The sequence below is a fragment of the Pinus tabuliformis genome, chromosome 8 (assembly GCF_031772625.1).
Source record: "Pinus tabuliformis cultivar Carrire ecotype Pingquan chromosome 8, CPIR1, whole genome shotgun sequence".
NCBI lineage: Eukaryota > Viridiplantae > Streptophyta > Pinopsida > Pinales > Pinaceae > Pinus > Pinus tabuliformis.
The window spans coordinates 987,826,070-987,845,722 of NC_142294.1; positions in this window are offsets into that span (position 1 = coordinate 987,826,070).

Consider the following 19,653-nt stretch of genomic DNA (forward strand, 5'->3'; position numbering starts at 1 on the left):
CATGCATTCAAACTATGCCTTCAATCATGCATACAAACATGTAGATATTGTCATGCATGTGCCATACTTACACATATTCCATGCCATTAATACACACATCAATTGTTAGTCAATTAATTTATGCATGAGCAATAACATCTCAATTCAAAAACCAATTAAATATTATTAAACTTTTATTTTATTATGTTAATTATATATTTTGATATTTGTACCAAACCAAACCTTCTCATGCTTATGGTGTTTAATAATTCAATGTACAACTTGATTTCACCTATTCAAAATATTCCCCTCTACATTTATTATAGCAAGGCAATTTAACATACTATCATATGCACAAAATCTAAGTAGATTCTTTCCTAAGGTCAATAGCAACCTTAAAATTCAAAAATATTTCTAAATAGTTTAAGAGGAACCCTCCCAATTGATTTCCTATTCAAGTATACTACCTTAGCTATGTTTCATTAGTTATTAAATCTTATAATCCTACCGTGGACCTTTCATTGAGTTCTTCATTATATTATAGAGTTATTTTGGATTCTCCCTCATTTCTCTTCACCTCACTATCAAAGGTGGTTGACTTAGCCTTCTTAATTTCTCCAAGCACCATCCAACTCCTGGAAAATCTTTACTGCCACTATTATGGATTCCTCATTGTTGTACCAACATTTAACACACTTATATATGCTTTGTTCATTGAGGTGGCATCTTGGACATCATATATTTACTTTCCCCCATGCTACTTATAAGGGAAATAGAAAAGAAATTATTCCTTTTTGCAGCCCCAACATTTCATAGTCTTCCTCTTTGATTTACATCTTTCTATCTTCTTGGTTGTCGGCCCGTGTGTCTGGATTTTAATTGGGATATCCTTATTTTGTTATTGGTGAGGTCATTCACAAAGCAGGTGTTCTCCTCCATAACCCCAATGTTTCAATGGCCTTTCCTTCATCAAAATATTATGGGGTTTTACCCCAGCTTCTAACTACTTATAGAAATTATTTTCCTTTTGAGTGATGTCATCAAGTGTCTTTGGATCCTCAGGATTTATCTTATCCTGAAATGGTCTTGGTAATGCATTGAGAAAATATTTTATTTTCATCTATTCATCTTTGAGAAATGGTATATATTCCAAGAATGCTATGAATTAATTAGCATATTCGTTAGAGGTGATTTGTCCCATTTTTAGTTCATGAACTTCCCTGATATTATCATTATGATACCCCTCTAGATCTCCAACAGTTGATCCATTTTGCAATAATCCTTTCATGTATGACAGGTTTTGTAACAATATCATGCTTATCTTTGTCTTCCCTCTTTGTTCTCTAATGTTTCTTTCGTTATCTTCTTTGCAATTCCAAAGGTCTCCCTTGAAACTCTTAATTTTCTTAATAAAGCTGGTAGGTGTTCCCTCTTCTCTCCCCTTTTCCTTAGAGGAGATCATTTCATTACTAGGTTGTTCCTTTCTATTGGATATCCTTCTCTTTCCTTTTAGTATTGGAAAATCTTTCTATCTACTATAATAACACATAGCTATTAGTATCACTAAAATCATAACAATTAAAAATGTTTATAACCTTTACTTCAATTGTTCATAAGCCCATTTTTGAGGTCAAAATTTTACCATGAGTGGAGAATGGTAAGGGGATTATGGGTTTCACCTTGCACATAGTTATCAATCACCGTTTCCAAATTCATACCATTGATTTTGAATTTGAAAATGTTCCCTCATTTTCCATCTTTCCCAAAGCCTATTGAATGAGAGAGAGAACATGGTAGTTGAGGAGTCACCTCCATAAAACCATGGAAACATGGGGTGGTGGTTTATAAATATCTTAATAATTGATGACAAGAGTGGGAAAGAGTACCCACCTTTAAATTTGTAATCAACGCATGAGACATGGGGAAAAAGAAGGAAAAATCATGATTTTTTTAGCAGTAGGAAAATGAAGCACATGATAGGAAAAATATAGTGTTTTTGGCATGTATATAAATACATTCATGGAATAGTTCATTGCTTGAGATATTTGGGCAAGAAAATCCCAATTTTGTTTCCTTGAATTGTGCAAGGAAGCTCCAAATTTGTTAAGTGTGAGAGGGTCAATATTGGTGTGAAGTCGGTGTGCACAAGTAGCATCGGGGAAATCACTAAGGGACTATGGAGCACTAAATTTATAAGCACCTAATTCATGGAGGCCCTACACTTAGTGGAGAGAGGAGCAATAAATGGATAAGAACCTAAATTTATGGAGGCCCTACACTTAGTGGAGAGAAGAGCCCTTATTGATATTCTACCTAAAAGAGTTGTATGTTTGACCATCAAAAATCCCTAAGTATTTTTGAACTGCCCCCCTAGTGGCACCATGGCCTGGCTAGGGGGTGGCCAAATATAGAGAATGTAATTGTAGATAATCTTATGTTTTTTTGGAAAATATCTCAACCCCAATTAGTTGTTGGAATCTACGTTTTAGATAAGTGGTATGGCTTGTATTCATGAAATTCATGCAATGTATATTACTTTTTATCTATTCCTTTATCTAATCGATACATATTGTTGTGCTATAATATCTAAATGAAGTAATTTTAACTACTAAAAGGTGTAATTTCATCCTGAGATGTCTCATTAATGGGAAAATTTTCCCATGTATGTCTTGTATAAGAAATTGGCTTGGTACTTGCATGGTGAACTCATATTCAATTATGTTGACATGGATTGGTGTTTGTGGAATTGATGATGTGGGGATATAATCAAGTTTATTTATTGGGATATAGGACCTAGTATTTAACCTTGGATCTAATGTCCATCATACCCTATTTGTGGCCTATTAACCATTTGGACTATAGAGAGAATATGTCCATGCATATCTTTATGTACACAATGGATGTTACCAACAAGTCGACATACCTCCATGTACCCTAAATCAAATGAATATGCCAAGTAATAGTGATAGGGTGATATAGCATGAATGTCACATGTTTTGTGAAAGAATAATTAAGTTGATCAATTTTCATAGAACATGTATGTTACTAAAATTTGTAATCACTTGTGAATTTATGTACCCCAAGTAATATATAATATTCTCTTTTGAGCATAAGATTCTATCTTGGAGTAAGAGGATTCTTCCAAGTGGGGTTTAATTCATCAGCCTATATCTTGATGATTGGATACAGTTTGGATCCAAGGCACTTATCTATGTGTATTAGCCACTTAGACTAGTTTGATATGTTTTTCTTCTATTTTTTCCATTTATTATTTACAACCAAAAGCTATTCCTTTCCTAGGAGTGACCATTTGGTATTCTTGATTAGGAGAAATGACATGCGAATTAGTATTGAGTGATAATTCAAAATCTATGGCATTTTACATCTATTACATACTATAAAAAATATTATCCTTCCCTCATATGCTTTAAGAGATTAAAATATATTATAGAACATGTCTAATGGAACAACAATATATGTCTTGATTGATGATGTTTCTCCATATCTATTTGATGATAGTTCTTGTTAGTGTCGGTATCTTCATCCCTCCATCAGTGATCAAAATTTTATTTTTGCATGCATTCTAGGTGTCTCATCCGATCAGCTGCATTCCATTAGGATCATGGATCATCTGATGGTAGTGGCTCATTATCAAATTTCCCTCATGGTCTTTACCTGCTGCCCTATTTTCACAAGTCCAAGTCATTTACAATCATCTTTTGTCTGTACATTTACAAAAGCCATTTTTTAGGGTTTTAGGATTCATTAGGTCTAGGGTTTGTCACCATAGTCATGTAAAAGCTCAATAATGGTCAGCAGGCACATGAGGAGGTCTAATAAGGTCTCAACATCAAAATTTCAATAATGATATACTCAGTAATTGATTTTTCCTCAAAACCCTGTTTTGAGGAAAAACAGAATTTTATGTTCTATGTATAAAAATTTCATGTAATTTTAATTTTCCTATATGTAATAAGTTCAGAACTACAACCCTGGGTCACCTTGCCAAACTCCTGCACTCAAGCTCCTGCAAAAGAGACAAGAAAATCCAAGCATTAGTCCATCAAATGTCAAAAAGAGAGCCAAACTGCAAAACAAAGTTTTTAAAAAACAAAGTGAAAAAGAAAACTTTAGAAAGTGGGTTTTCTAAATGAAAAATTAAAGTCAAAGGTATATAAAGTGCTCTTTGCGTTGAAGACATAATTTTTGTGCTAAATAGAGAGAGAACAAGAGGAAATCGTGTTATGAGGTGAAAGGAGAGAAATTGCAGCAAAATTTAGAAATTTCCCTTGGGACGGCGCACCAGGCGTAGAATTTGCATACAGTGTTGAACTAGCACGGCACACCTGGCTGCTGGCACGACGCACCAGTCTGCCAAACTAAAATTTCATTCAAACAACCTTCTCAAGCTCCAAAATCTTGCAAATATCATTCCTCATGTAAGTAAAACCTCCCATTTTACCATTGCAAGACATTTTATCCCCCTTGATGGTGTTTTGATAGGTGAAAAATCAAACCCTAGTTTGCTTCACAATTGCATTGCAAAACTATCTAGGGTTTTGTAATTTTGTCATAATTGTTGTTTTTACTCCCCTGCATCATTTTCACATATCCCATTCCTCTCCATAGAATTTCGCTAATTTCATTTCACTTTCCCTCTCTCATTTACACTCATCCTACCCTCCTATCCCTAAAACCCTAACACCTAATTCCCACTATTCCCCAAACCCTAATTTGCATTCCCAAACCCTATCACTCCCTAATAACCCTACAGCCAACATCAAATCCCACTCACCTATTCCACTCATCAAATCCCAAAGAAGAAAACAACAATCACCTATTCTTGAAATAAAATCTCTTCATACTCATCATTTTACACCATACAGTGGCAAATATGGAAACAACTTCAGCTTATGAAAGGGATGAGGAAACTGTGAGTGATTCCTCCCAAGAGATTCATGCACCAAGAAAACCACATAAGGGAGGAAAACACATCCGGGAGGAGCCCAATACACTCACAGAGTTACTAGCTTGCCCTCTTGTAGTAACATGCTTTAAACATTAGTGTTGCTACCAGTTTTGTGAGATGGTGAAAAGGGTGAAATATCACCATGAACTTGCTAGACTATTTAAACTTCATTTTCACAATGGCCAAGTCAATTTAGCAGGTGTTTCCTTCACTTTGACACCTGAAACTATAGTTGAAGCAACAGGTAGTCCTAATGTGGGTGAACAGTGGAACAAAGGACAACTTGTGGGCAAAGAGCATTATGAGCCTTATATCAAGGCTAGTTATCAAAAGCAAATCAGTAGGGTCTTTCCTTTGAGATACCTACAGGACACTTGTGCTCCACTCATGAAACTTATTATCAAATACTTCAGCTGTGAAGGGATATTTTCTCGCTTATACACTTATCATGTTAGATTATTGATGCATTTCACTAGAGTGAGGATGATGAACCTCCCCTATTTCATATGCAGAAATATTGATAAAATGGCCACATTGGTGCAAAGAAAACCTCCTCATCAACAGTACAACAACATTTATCACTTTTCATTGATCAAGATTGTTGTTTTGCATCAATTGATTTTGTTGGATGTTTCATGGGATGCTTTCATTTCACATGCGGTTTTCAAAAACCCTCAAGTGACCCCATCAGTATTTCAAGAGGCAGGAGGGCCTTCAAATCAGCAAGAGGTTCATGAGACTCAAACTACAGGTGTGCCAGCATTTGTCACTTATGAAAAAGGCATAAGGAGATTATTTGTAGCTGTCAAACAAGTACTATCTCCACCTGGGGTGGAAGGGGTCTCGTTTCCTTCATCAGACCATCGGCAAATGTTATCTTCACCCAGGGTGAAAGGGGCTTTGCCTTCTTCTTCAGCAAAGCAAGTACAGGATAAAGGGAAACAACCATTGCATGATGAAGGGCCTTCTGAAGGTCAGGAGAGAGATTTCATTTTGATTCAGGATGAGGATACTGATTTTGGCTCCAAAAGCTCAAAACTTAAGGAGATCATCAAAGAACAAGAAGCTGATATCCATGCCTTATCTCTTAATCTTGAAAGAGCTAAGTGGATCATAAATTACCTTAAGCAGTGAAACAAGCAGTTGGAGGATAAGCAGACAATCATGGAGCTGCAAACCATAAGGGAAAACAAGCAAGCAACAAAAAGGAGGAAAGTCAAATTGACACTGCTTGAGCAAGAGATTGATGCTGACCAGGAATCTTGGCTAGAGAGGGAAAATATGCACTTGGAGAAGCTGCTTGAGAAAGCCAATAAGGAGAAAAATCTGTTGCAGCACATGGATTATCACTATTTGCCACGAAACAATATTTGCAAAGCAAGGATAAGGAACCTAAAAGCCAAGTTGAGGAAAATTTTGAGCAAGAAAGAGCAAGATAAGCTCAAGATCTTGGCTGACGCTTCATTGGCCAAACATAATACTTGATGCAGATCACTCATACCAAATTTCAAGAAATTTGGCAAACTTTTTGGCAATTTTGAATTTTTCAAGGAAAAAACAGGTTTTTCCGGTAGGTGCGTAGTGCCACCTGGCACTCAGTTTTGATAGGGACCTCCTATGGAGGAAAAATTTGAATTTTTGGATTCCTTGTGAAAAATTATGCATGCCCAAAATTTACTAGGAATTTTTGACAAGTTTTGGGCCTCCAAAAGGGTAAAAAACACCTCAAAAATGCCCTCTCTGCGACTTTTTGGCCACACAGGAAGAAGTGTTGGGAGAACTGATTTTTGGAGGGGAAAATGGACACCAAATTCAAAAATCCTTCTTGTCCTATAATGTAGATAGACAGAACTTTCCAAAAATCCCACTTGGAGCAAATTTGATGAAGGGGAAGGCCTCCAAATTCAGCTGGGAAAAAGCGCTACACAGAGAAAAAGTGGCGCTACGCACAGGATGAAAAAGTGCCAATTTTGCTCAAAAACTCTATTTTTCGCCTAGTTTTCTTCTAGTTTGACTTTTTCTCTCTTATGGTAAAATCCATGGGATGACATGATGTAAATTGATGTGCTATGATGTAAAAATGATGAAAATTGACCTAATAAGGTAGATACATCAGTTGTAGGTGGTTTAAAGTTGAATGAATCAGTTTCCTAGGTTTTAGAGGCAAGTTGTTCCACTGTCTATTTTTGTGTTCCTAGTTTAGATATGGTTGAAACCACCCCTCTTCTCATGGATTAGACCCCTGATGGATAGCACAGGTGGTTTGGAATTCTATATCATGTGTTTTTTCAGTCATTTGTAAAGGTTGGACTCTTGTGAATGCTTTGAGCACTATTGTACATCATTTATGTAGTTTGGGAAGGAAATAGACCAGGGTTTACAGCATTTTGTGGGATTCTTGTGGCAAGGTGACTTAGTATTGTTTTTCCTTCTGTGATTCAAGTTATCATATGTTCATGTGTGCCATTATCTCTCTCTTTTCTGCTTAACTAAATGAATCAGGTATAAAGGTGGAAATCATTGATATTGCAGTGCTCTACCTTAAGGTTTCTTTAGTTTTACATGTTTTCTACTGTTTGAAGAGGCCTCATGACACTTCCATGCCCTCTCCAACTCCTCACCAGTCTTAAGACTCTCCATTTCACCTAATTCAAAGTACTAAAGCACTTTCCTACCTCACCCCATAGAAACCTTTGCAAGACTGAGTTCATTCCCCGGACCCAAAATTGCCTTTCACATTTGATCTATAAATCGACCATAAAACTCAATCAAACTCCTATAAGCATATACCTAGCCTAAAATTATTCTTTACATAAATCATCTCAAGCCTAACTTGCTATATTTTCCTGAGATTGACAAGGAGAGAGCCCTCTCCCGACTTAGTAGGGCCAGCTACCAGGTTAAGTGTGGTTTGATGTTACCCTAGACCTGCCTTCCTTCAGCCTGAGGTAGATTTAGGCACTAACAGTTCTAAGCATGAGAGTATTAATTCCTTTTATATATATGCATACTTTTATATATGCTAAAGGTCGAACTTCTGGAAAGAAAGTGCATGAATGAATTATCATAATGAAATTTCTCTCTCAGTTATGATTTTGAAGACGGAGTCCTTGATCCATGAATCCTCCATACTATAGTTTTAAGTTTACATGAATATGAGGTTATTGTCAAGTGAAAATGTTATTATAAGCATATATGGTGAGTTACACATATGATATTATGTCTAAATTTGATGTTTATATGTTGAAGTGGGATGTTAATATAAATAGTGAGATGAAGAATACCTTGGCTTTAATTGTATAGCCATGCCTCTTAAAGGGACTTGGAAACAAGTTTCCCAATTATATGATCTTTGTATAATGAGTTTTATCCTTAATTTCATATGCCTACATAACCAAATTTAAACATTCTTATCTTTCTATAGTAGAAGACGCATGAATATCATATTGTAAGTGATTAAACTCTATCTAGTAAGAAGGCCAACTTGTAGTAATGGTACAAGTAGTTTCATGGAGTAGCATAAAGCTTAAGACAAGTATCCCTTGGATACTAATATCATTATATCCTAACCTAGCAATGTATGGATGTTAATCATGAATAATTCTAGATATTCCATGGATACATAGTCATCCATTTCAAGCTTTAATGATAAAAGCTTTTCCTCCTTACCCTAAGATTGAGAAATTAGACCCTTCAAAACCTTATCAAATCCATTTTTTGATTCTTTGAGTGAGATATTGAAGGATTATGATAGGTAACAATACTTATTCATACCTTCAAATGAATTATAAAAAAATGGAAGACATTTGGTTAAGATTGGAGGCTTTTTGGGAATTTCACGAGAATAATTTTTTAATGCAATACAACTTATATAGCATGGAAAAAATATGTGTGCAATATAGCTAAAGTCTCCACATATTTCAAGGACATGTGGTAGAAATTGATTTACAATTTCAACTTGATGAAGGCTCCTATAATGGACATGTGGCATGTTTTCACGTATTGAGGAAATTTTAGGTTGACATGTAGTACCTTTTGAGTGGTTAACACAACTTGAAAAATTTCATTCATAGGACATGTGCAAAGTTGTCATGCCTCCAAAAAAATCGTAGGAGGAAACATGGCACCTCTATAAAATTTTAAAGTGACATGTGGCACCCTCCTATTAGTTATCACAACTTTGGAATCTTTGTTTCAGACACATAGCCAAACATGTGTCATTTTTTTCTATTTCTAAAAACACATATGGGGGAACACATAGTAAGACAAGAATGGCTTTGCATCATTGAATATTTAGTTTAGATGTGGAACATCATAAGAATAGAGTTTTTGTGTGATGTGATACAAAAACCCTAGTGCGTTGTGATATTAAATATTAGAAGGGTTAGAAGGGTTAGAAGGTTGTGACATGTCAGAATCCAAACATTTTGTTGTATCGATAACAACCTAGTATACAATGGAAATATCTTAAAAACTAACATAACCATAAGTTTTGTGACCAGAGCTGCGACATTTATCATAGGAACAACTTTTATTAGATACAATATATTGCATCCTAAAAATATTAGAGATGCAATACATGGCATTCTGAATTCCTTATTGATGAGATAAAGTCAGTATTCTAGAAGGAGTTGATGTGGCCATATTTTGCAAAACCAAATATTTTTGAAAGCATGAAACATCACACCTATACTTTTTCTTAACTTCAAAATTCCTTATGATAATTTTTTAGCAAATGTGATACATTGTTAAGGTTTGGTCATTGAAAAGTGAAGTTTATGGAATGGAATGTATCACATCCCAAAAAAAAATGGGTGTGACACATTGCATCCCTAAACTTATTCTTATATGTGGCATAGAGATTTAAAAAATGCATTATTATGTTATGTATAAGCCTTTTATCCATTGTGGTGTGGGTGAGACTCTAATTATGATGTGTAACCCATATGATGTTTGTCACATGAAACATGTATGTTGTATGTTTGATGATGTGGCAAGGAGAGAGAAAACCCTGAAATATTCTAAGGGCCATAATTTTACACTTGTAACTCAATTTTTGAAAAAATTATAGCCATCAAAAACTCTTTATAGGAAAATAAATTGTGAGCAGTGATTCTTAAATTTAAATGTTTTGAATATGTCATATCCTTAATGATACCATATGGGTTGGGTCCATTGTATAGTGGCATCAAAGAAGAGTTCAAACACTTAACTGCTATGGGCTAATATCTATATTAAAAAGGGGGAAAATGAGATGAACATATTATGGTTGAAATAAGGGTAATAGGTAACTTGCTTATATAGAAGTGAAGAGTGTATGTTAAATACAACAAAATTCAACATCGATGAAGATTCACATATATGAGATATAGAAGTAGATGAGAGGAGGAATATTGAAACTCCTCCAAAGCAAGTGGAGATTATGAAAATCCTAGATGTAGAGCTTCAGAGGTATAAGACGGATAATAAAAGGTTAAACCATGCATAGGAAAAGAAAACTAATGTAAATGTAGTGCTATTATAGAACTTATGTAAAATCAAAAATCATTTACAGTAGGGCTTGGCTACAAGTAATGCAACATAAAATCCTTCCAAGAAAGTGTAGAGCCCCTCTAAAATTTAAAGACATGGGCCAACTGCAAAAAATATAGGAAAAAGTTCCTCTAAGAAGAGGCACCACAATACTATTAGAAATATTTAGGGGGGCTAAATCAATATTTAATGCTAATTCAAATTTTGCCTAGTTTTTACTCATATTTATTGTACTTGTGATTAATGAGTAGCATACATGTAAAAATGCACATATCATGCACAACTATATTAGAGAAACCATGAACATTGTCAATCATGAGCCATGAGAAGCATCTCAAAAAGTAAACACCAAAAAAAACATGAGAACATCATCAAGAACACATAGACACTAGATATTAGGTGGAAAACCCAACTGGGAAAAACCACCATTATTATTTTCCTCATATTCTTCTAATTAATATTAAAATTCTTCGTTTACATCATACATTAGCCACCACTAGTGTGTAGGCCCCTACCTGTTGAAGGCCACCACCTCCACTTTGTTTTTCTAGCTACCATTGGAAGGAACCCACCACTCTCTATTCAATTTTTCCAACCACCACCGAAAGGGTGCTACCACTCCATGAGAAAGTTCTTCGACACTATAGAAAGGAAGCTACCACTCCCTAAGAAAGTTCTCTAGACACAACTAGAAGGAATCCACCACTCCCTTACTGAAGGCTCCAATCTTCATACTCTTGTAGACCTCGTTTCACAATGTTTCATGTTGGATCCACCTACAATAAACTCAAATACAATAGGCCACATTTCATCCAATTTTCAAACTAGACCGACTAAAAATTTATGCTCAAAAACATAAAACCAAATTGTAATACATTATTTTTGCTATTATCAAATATGCTTTTGCTCAACATGTACATCCTAGCAACATACATCAATAGTCAATTCTTTGCTCATGATTATTTTAACAATAACATCCAGTATTCAAGACAATCTAGTTACCAATGCCAAATACAAACCTTCTTTATTCACCAATAACATCAAGTTGTTAGCAATATAACATATTTTCCATCAATAACTATCCTCTACCATTAATAACCAATGACTAATCTAATCTCACTGACACAAACCCTAAAAACAACTTATAACAATAATAATCTGATCTTTGTAGCATAGACTCAGATAAAACCAAGCTCATTCAATATCAACATCAACAATAAGCCTTTGATCATCAATAGCATCAAGCCCTAGCAACAACATAAAATCTCATTGATCTGGAGATAAAAAATAGGCTAAAAAATGAAAGTTCTTGGAATCTCCTAAAACTAGCATTAAGTCATATTGTTCGTCATCCTGATTCCAACAACGCTTAAATCACCTCAATCTGACGTCGTGTGAAGAAGTTATGACATTCTAAAGTTTTTGACTAACAACAAAACAATTTGCAAATGGGTTGACTAGGCTACTGATTGGGCATTCCATACTACTAACATCATGTTGATGTCAGCATGCCAACTAGGCGTACAGAGGGCCAATTATATCTTACCATGTTTCACTCCATAAAGGGTGAATTGGCATCATTTTTTTGGGTCATACATTTGAGGTGGTCCAATAGAAGCCGCCACGTGGCCCAACCAAAGGCCATCAAGTGGCGCTTTGTTGTTGGTAAAAATTTGTTTATAAGCACGAAGGCCTCAATGGGTTTCAACCCCAAGACCTTTCACACACAAAATCTGATCTCCACCTTTGCACCATGATGTTGGTTCTTAATAGACTAAGGTCTCTACATATATTTGAATTGACATGTTTCCTGCATTGTGGGAGAGGGGTTGGGCGTTAGCCCTGGACCCTAGTCATAACATTGCACGCCAGACCACATCATAAGGCTTATCGGAGGAGATGAGTACCACCCCCATCCCCTGGTCACGACACATATCATATGACCATGCGAATTCTGGAAGGTGCTAACGGAGTGGGGTGGGGATTCAGCCCCAGCCCTTAGTGTTATGAGACACATACGATTAGAGCAAGAGCTATTTTAGAGGGAGAGGGAAGTTGGCCCTAACCCCTAGCCATATGGCCACTACACGACCATTACCAAGAGCTTCGGTGGAGGGCACAAGAAGTTGGCCCCATCCCTTGGACACATCACTTCCACGTGACCACAACCCAATGGAAAAGGATCCAACAACAGTGAGGGCGGACCATTGGACCTAGCCCCTGACCTCTTGCGTGTCGTGGCCCTGTTATTGTGCATAGGGGTTATTGGTAATTATAATGAGGTGACAAAATGCACCTATTGTAGGCAAAATTGTCACTTCCCAAACTATTAAAAGGGTGAAAATGTCACATAGTTAGTAGGTTTGGCCAAATTGCAGGACAAATAGTAGAGCTTGGCTTGGAGAAGCATAACTTGCTCAATTTTGAGCCTTTTTGAGCTCAAGAAGAGCCTAGATGAGGGGATTTGAACGTTTGAAACTCATTGGAAGCCTCATTCTTTTTATTTGAGCACTTTATGAAGGACTTTTCGCAGGTTCAAGTTTTTTAGTGCTAGAGACAATATTGTTTTGGAAGCTTTCTGAAGGCATTTTGAGCATGGAGAGAACCTTGTAGGGGTTTTCAAAACTTCTTATTTCATCTGCAGCAGTTGTGACTTTTGTATTGTATCACTTTTATTCTTTTCTCAATATGTGATCATGAGAGAAGTTATTTTTAGTACTTCAATGTGGAATTGTTGTGCATTTTTATGCTTGGCTTTTAGGTGGAGTACAAGGATCTGACGTGTGATTCCTTTTTATGTTGACATTTTCGTGACTTGTTGTATGGAATCATATTTTTGGAGTGATAATTATTTATAGGAGAATGTTTCCTTGTAGGGGAAACAAGCCACTCCATTATCAACAATTTATATGTACTCATTTGCCACTAAAATCAATAGAGTGGTCTAGTTGTTGGAGTAAGCTTGGATACGTATCCCAAGAGGGGTGAACTCTGTCATCAAATGTTGATTTATTCTCTTCATGTTTTGTCTTTTGAGTTGCATGTGAATGTGCTATTTTTTAAAAGTTCATGTGAAAACTAACCCACCACCTTGAAGATATTACGACACTTGTTTACCTTTAAAGACCCATTTTGTTTACTTGAAAAGTGTTAGAGGACAATCAGTTTTTGAGAGGAGAAGTTCTCCTCCACTTTCAGATCAGTTGGTATCAGAATTGGTTCTGACCAAGTTGCAAGTATGTGCAAGAAGATGAAGTGTGAAAGACTCTAAGAGTTAAATTAGATTAATTTGTCTCTTCGAATGGAGAATGTTGAGCTGAGGAGATTTCTTGAAGTTGCCAAGGAGGAGAGAAGGAAAATTTGCCTAAAGTTGTAGGATGTGTTGGAGGAATAGATTGGTGAGAGTTCCATTTCACACGTAGCAATGAATCCCTCCAAGATGAAGCCAATTTGTGGGCATGGTTCAAACACAAGATATGGACCTTATGTTGATAATGATTCTTGTGAGTTTTGTCAGCATCTAAAATATTCTCCTTAAGTTCCTATTGGTAAATATGGTGGCTTGAGTCATCATCAGCATCTGAAATAGAAAATATGGGTGACAAATCAAAGGAGGTAATTAGCATCTCTAGTTCTACTCCTTCAGCTTATGTTGATAACACTTTTTTTTCATCCTTTGAAAAGCATACTAAAGGTATTGGTATGAAGTTGTTAACTTGAATGGGTTATGAAGGAAGATGCCTTTGAATCAATGGCCAAGGTATAACTAATCCTATCAAGGTGAAGGAACGACCACGATATGAAGGATTGGGTTATGTTAAGGGATAATTTGGAGAGTACACAAAATTTTTTGAGGCAAAGAAATCATCAAGTGATGATATATCACACCATGATGGTAGCGATAATGGAAAATTATCTCCAAATGAAGATGAATGTTTCAAAGGACATGCAAATTCCAGTCCCCATTGTCAAATTCACAACCCAAAGTAAAGGTATAAGTGTCATGGGTATTTTAAAAATGTTGGTGATTTTGATTATTTATGGGACATGTATCCTTGCAAATTTTGTGATGCAACTAACCATTGTGTGGCTTATTGTGAGCAACATAAAGCGATGGTCAAAACGATGGACCAAATACTTGGAACAAAACATGAGAAACCTCTCTCAAGTTTGAATACTTGCTTGTCGATGGAAAAGAAAAATCATTTGTGTACCCATTGTAGCATGAATGGGCACCAGATTGAAAGAGTTGGAAAATTCATCTGGAACTTCATACCAAGAAGCAAAAATAATACATGCAATACTTTGTAAGGAAAGCGACAGGTGGAAAAGAGGAAACTGATGGAATTATTAAAGCAGAGTGGGTGCAAAAAGAGAACCCATAAGCTTGGTTAGTGTTAGAGCCTCGAACATCATTGCTACAACATGGGGGAAAACCACCTAGTACAGACCTTGGTTGGCAACTCCTTTTCCGTTTGGTGTAGTGGCTCCGACTGGGGATAATGGGAATAATTTCCCAAAATAGATTTTGATAGTGTTGATGGGGTGATATATGATGTAACCGGGGGATGATTAAGCTAAGTGTAATCTAATCTAAACTATTTGAACGCATACATATATCCTAGTTTAAACACTAGTAAACTATAACTATGCTCGGGAATAAAGTAAAGTATGCGATATACAATAATGTCCTATAGAAATTGGTAATAAACATCATTCAACTACAATAAGAAGTGAAATCGTTTAACAATAATAATTTTGGATAAATAGTTAGCCAAAATGATTGTGAAAGATATATCGCATATAGAATCATTCATATATTTAGCAGAAAATTCAAGCCAACACTATACAAAAGTGCAATAATTCTAACCGAAATTCAAACTTTCATACATAAAAAAATTAAAGAAAAGTTATTGCCTGATACATAAATAAAACAAAATCATAAGATAAAAGTACCATATATGATAAGTTCTACTCATGTGTTTCAGCAATATTGACCTAATTCAAATCAATCCAACATCATCTAAGAGTGCAAAAGTGCAATTTCAGTAGAACATGCCAAATATAAAAGAAAATAGATCATGTTCCATTTATTCCACCAGAACCTCCTCAAAGGTACAAAAGTGCATGTTTTGAAGAATGTTTCTGATAAAAATTTTGGACCCCTCTCTAAATGCATGAGAGGGGTTTAAATACTAAAACTATAGGTCCTAAAATAGATTATTACAAAAATAGTTGAGGAGGTTTAAACGACCTTCTTTAAATTATGCTAAATAAAAATAAAACAAAGTGACTAACTCCTTTTCATTTGATCCTTAATATCGCAGATATATGTCATTGGTTTGAGCTGTGTTGGTTGGCCGATCGCAGATTTCAACTGTCCAGTAAATATAGTGTCCGTCAGTGCTAGAACCATTTGTTGCATGGAGGTAGTTAGGAATTGCAAGGTCATCCACTGGTTGTATGATTTGATTAAGAATTTCCAGTATGCTTCCTAGTTCAACTTGCTCATTTGTCTAATCACCTCCTCCCTTTCCTTTGCTGCTTGTCTCCATTGCTGCTCTAGTTGATTGGCATTTGGAAGAAATCCTGGTATAGATTCTGCAACCAGGTTTGCGCCATGTAGATTTTCGTTAATGGATTCAATGATGTTATTTGTTGCTGCTGATGTGACCATTGTTGCCCTTTCTTCTTGCTTGAGCCGAAAGTCCCAGTCTGCAATTAGAATTTCTTTATGTGATTCCTCCAGTTTTGGAAATTCAACCTTTCTCCCATCTTCTGATTCTTACCAGGTGATAAAGTCAGAAATCCTTTTATGGACTTCGTCATAATCAAGCCTCATGTCAACGACCTGGCTTATTATCTTCTAGCGCAAAACCTCCTTTCATTGCATTAGTTGGGCGTTAAGGTTGAGTGCTTCTTTTACGAATTGATCGATTTTCAGACATTATTTATGCTTCTCTATCATAGCTTGAATCCACGCATCCTTTTTCTTATAGGCTAGATTGATGTTGTATTTTCATCAGTTCAAACTCCTGTTGTAGTTTGGCTATTTGTAACTCTCTTATTGGTTAGATTTTTCTTGCTTTAATTATTGTTCCAACAGCAAGATCTTTTGTTCTTTTTCTCTTAACAGCATTTGAACCTTTGTTGCTTTATCAATAGTTGTCGTAGCATAGGATCCCACAAATTGAGACAGTCTTATAAGGTTCTCAGATGGGTCCATGGGCGAATCTTTCTAGACAATGTCCATTGGTTTGTTGTCGAGAGTGGTAATAGCTGCAACATCTAACTTTCTTTTCTTCCTCTACCTTTTGATGACAACTTTATGGATAGGACTATAAAACCATCTAATGGGGGAATTTTCTCAATTCTCAAAATAATATCAGAAGTGGGGGTGGTAGGAATGAGCTCCACATCTTGAGTGCCTACAGTTTTCTCCACTGTAATTTCTTGTGTTGATTTGTGATGTGGATTCTGTATCTCAGATGTCTGTTCCTATGTATGGAGCTTCTTATTAAAATTCTCCCATTTGTTTTTCTAAATCAACAACTAGGGGTTTCGCCGACTGAGTGGAAGTAGAGGGAAGTTCATCCTGTTTCTTTGTCGAGGTTTGTTCAGATACGTTTTATGTGGTTCTGGCTGTGTTCCTTTTAGACTCTTTGTTTTTATTGTGCCCATTTTGAGACTATAGTTGTGAGTGCTATGACCCACAAGTAGATTTTTCCTGGGACTCTGCTTCATAATTTTCTTTGGAATTTTCTCTGGAGCTTTCATTTAAGCTTTTACTGGGAGTTGGATCCCTTATTGGTTCAATCTATAGCAGGTCCAATGGGACTTGTAATAATTTCCTTTCCCTATATTCACGGAAGGCTTCAAGATCATCTGGGGCAAAAAGTAGTGATGCCATATGCGTCACTTCTAAAAACGTCTCCTTTTGTAGGAAGAGGTCATCGAATGCATCTTCCTCATGAGTGAATGGTTTCACTTTCACCATATTAGTGAAGTCTTTTCCAGTGCCATTTGGGTGCAACGGAAATGTAGGAAAAATGGCCTTTTTCTGTTCCTTCAATCCTTTGCTCAGCCCACCTTCCCCTTTTGTTTGGTAGGCTATCTCCCTAGCCATTAACTTATCGGGGACATAGTATGGGAGGAAATGCGGTGAAGCAATGCTCTCGAATACTCTGATATATGTAAATGTCTCCTACCCAAACCATCTAGCTACAGGTAGGATATCTACTTCAGCTTCTCTTGAAAATCTAGGGGCATTCCTATTGTAAACCTATTTATGAATATGCAGCATAACGCCTTCACAAATTCTGTAAAAGTGGGGGTGAAACTAAGATTCACACGTACTCTTATGATATATATGGATAGGATGCGGGTCTTGGCCAGTCCACTTCCATCCCATGATAGGAAATTTGGAACCAAAACAGATAGCGTTTATTATAAAGGAACTCATGAAAAATGGAGGGTAAATACTAGAAGAGATACTCCTCTTTCTCCCATACTCCATTATGGATTTTTCCAAATTATCAGACAAAATTTGGGCCTAATTCATTATTGTTGAATTTACGGCTACATCTATTAATGACAGCCATTCTGGGGAAAATTTTGTACTATTGGGCTTGTTGAACATTCTACATAGCATGTCTACTACTAAACTATGAGGGAGAGAGACAAATGTTGTAAAATACATACCCGTCTTATCCTTTTTGATCATGCCTTTGTTTTCAGTCCAGGTTCATGTGACATTTGTTGGGTCTTCATTCTCCTTAGCAAATTTCTCGAGGAACTATTTATTGTAGAGGTTTTGTGGCTCTGGTAGATTTTATATAAGCTACAGATTGTCCGGAGAAAAGGATCCCATAACCTCATGCCTGCTATTCTTCAATTCTCTATCTGAGACGTCCACCTGATCGATTATCCACTTAACCATATTTTTATATGGAATTATCTTCAGCCTCATGGCTATGCGGTGAAGAAATGAATATGTTGTTTCAAAGAAGGAGGCGTCAGAGGAAATATGAGCACCAGTTGTGGCCTTTGTTACCAGAGGTCTTGGTTTCTCTTCTTTTAATAAATCATACATGGCCTCCCATGTTAAGGTTCCTCCATATTTACTGCATGTAGTGTCAGAGAACAAAGGGATCATTTCTGATTTTTCAAACGCAACTGCCTTTCCTCTCTTTTCCTTTGCTCCCAACAACTCTTGTTGTCGATCGTTCCTGAAAATGGAGTGAAGCAAAAGCTATCAAATACACGCAAGTAAAAATGAACATAAGAATGAATGATACAAATGATTTTGAAAAGGTGAAAAGAAAGGAGTTTTTATCAAACGCAAGTGAGAAGATATCGTATCACGTCGAACAACTTTTCAAACGTAAATGCCATTAACCTGTACTAAATGTCCACTAATGGTTCCTATCCATAGATTTATTTCTCATTAATGTTTTACATCGTAAGTCAGGAAAGAAACTTATTAGGGTGGTGAGTTTTTTATCTGCAAATTTTGCAATTTGTGATGCAATATCGCAGATCGCATTTCGTGTGTGTGCTTTATTTCCCATTCCTTTGGTTTTTGTGATATGCGATATGCGGGACATTCTTTATTAGTTTTCAAATCATAGCTTATTTGATAGGATTTTCTTTGTAAAGCCTTTCTTCGTCGCGCAATGAACTTGAGTGTTTTTATAACATAATTGGCAATCGGGTCTAGGGTCCCATCACATTTCGCAATGTCACAGGGTTGATAAGTTTTTAGATCTTTCATAAGGGTTTCCAATGCGATGCGATAAGGGTGAATGCATCATCACAATATCGCATTTCGCATGGTTAAAGATACTTTGTGTAGGTGATCTCTTTACAAGTAGCGATATGCGATGCGGGCCTTACTTTAATAAGAAACATTTTTAGGACTTAGTTCAAAATGAAAAGTCTAATAGTTTCAAGGTTAAGCACGGTAATCCCTTTTTATTGCTTTTCCATGAGTTTTGGTTGTTAACAGGGCTTTTGACATGCTTGATCATGCGATATGCGAAAAGGCAAGCATCTTCTAGCTTTTCAAAGGGTTTCATCTTGATATCTTGCTTTATTCCAAAAAAAATAACAAGAAAATGTCTAAATGTTAAATTTATTTTTTGGAAGGAATTTTTAAGGGTCCCCATTTATTA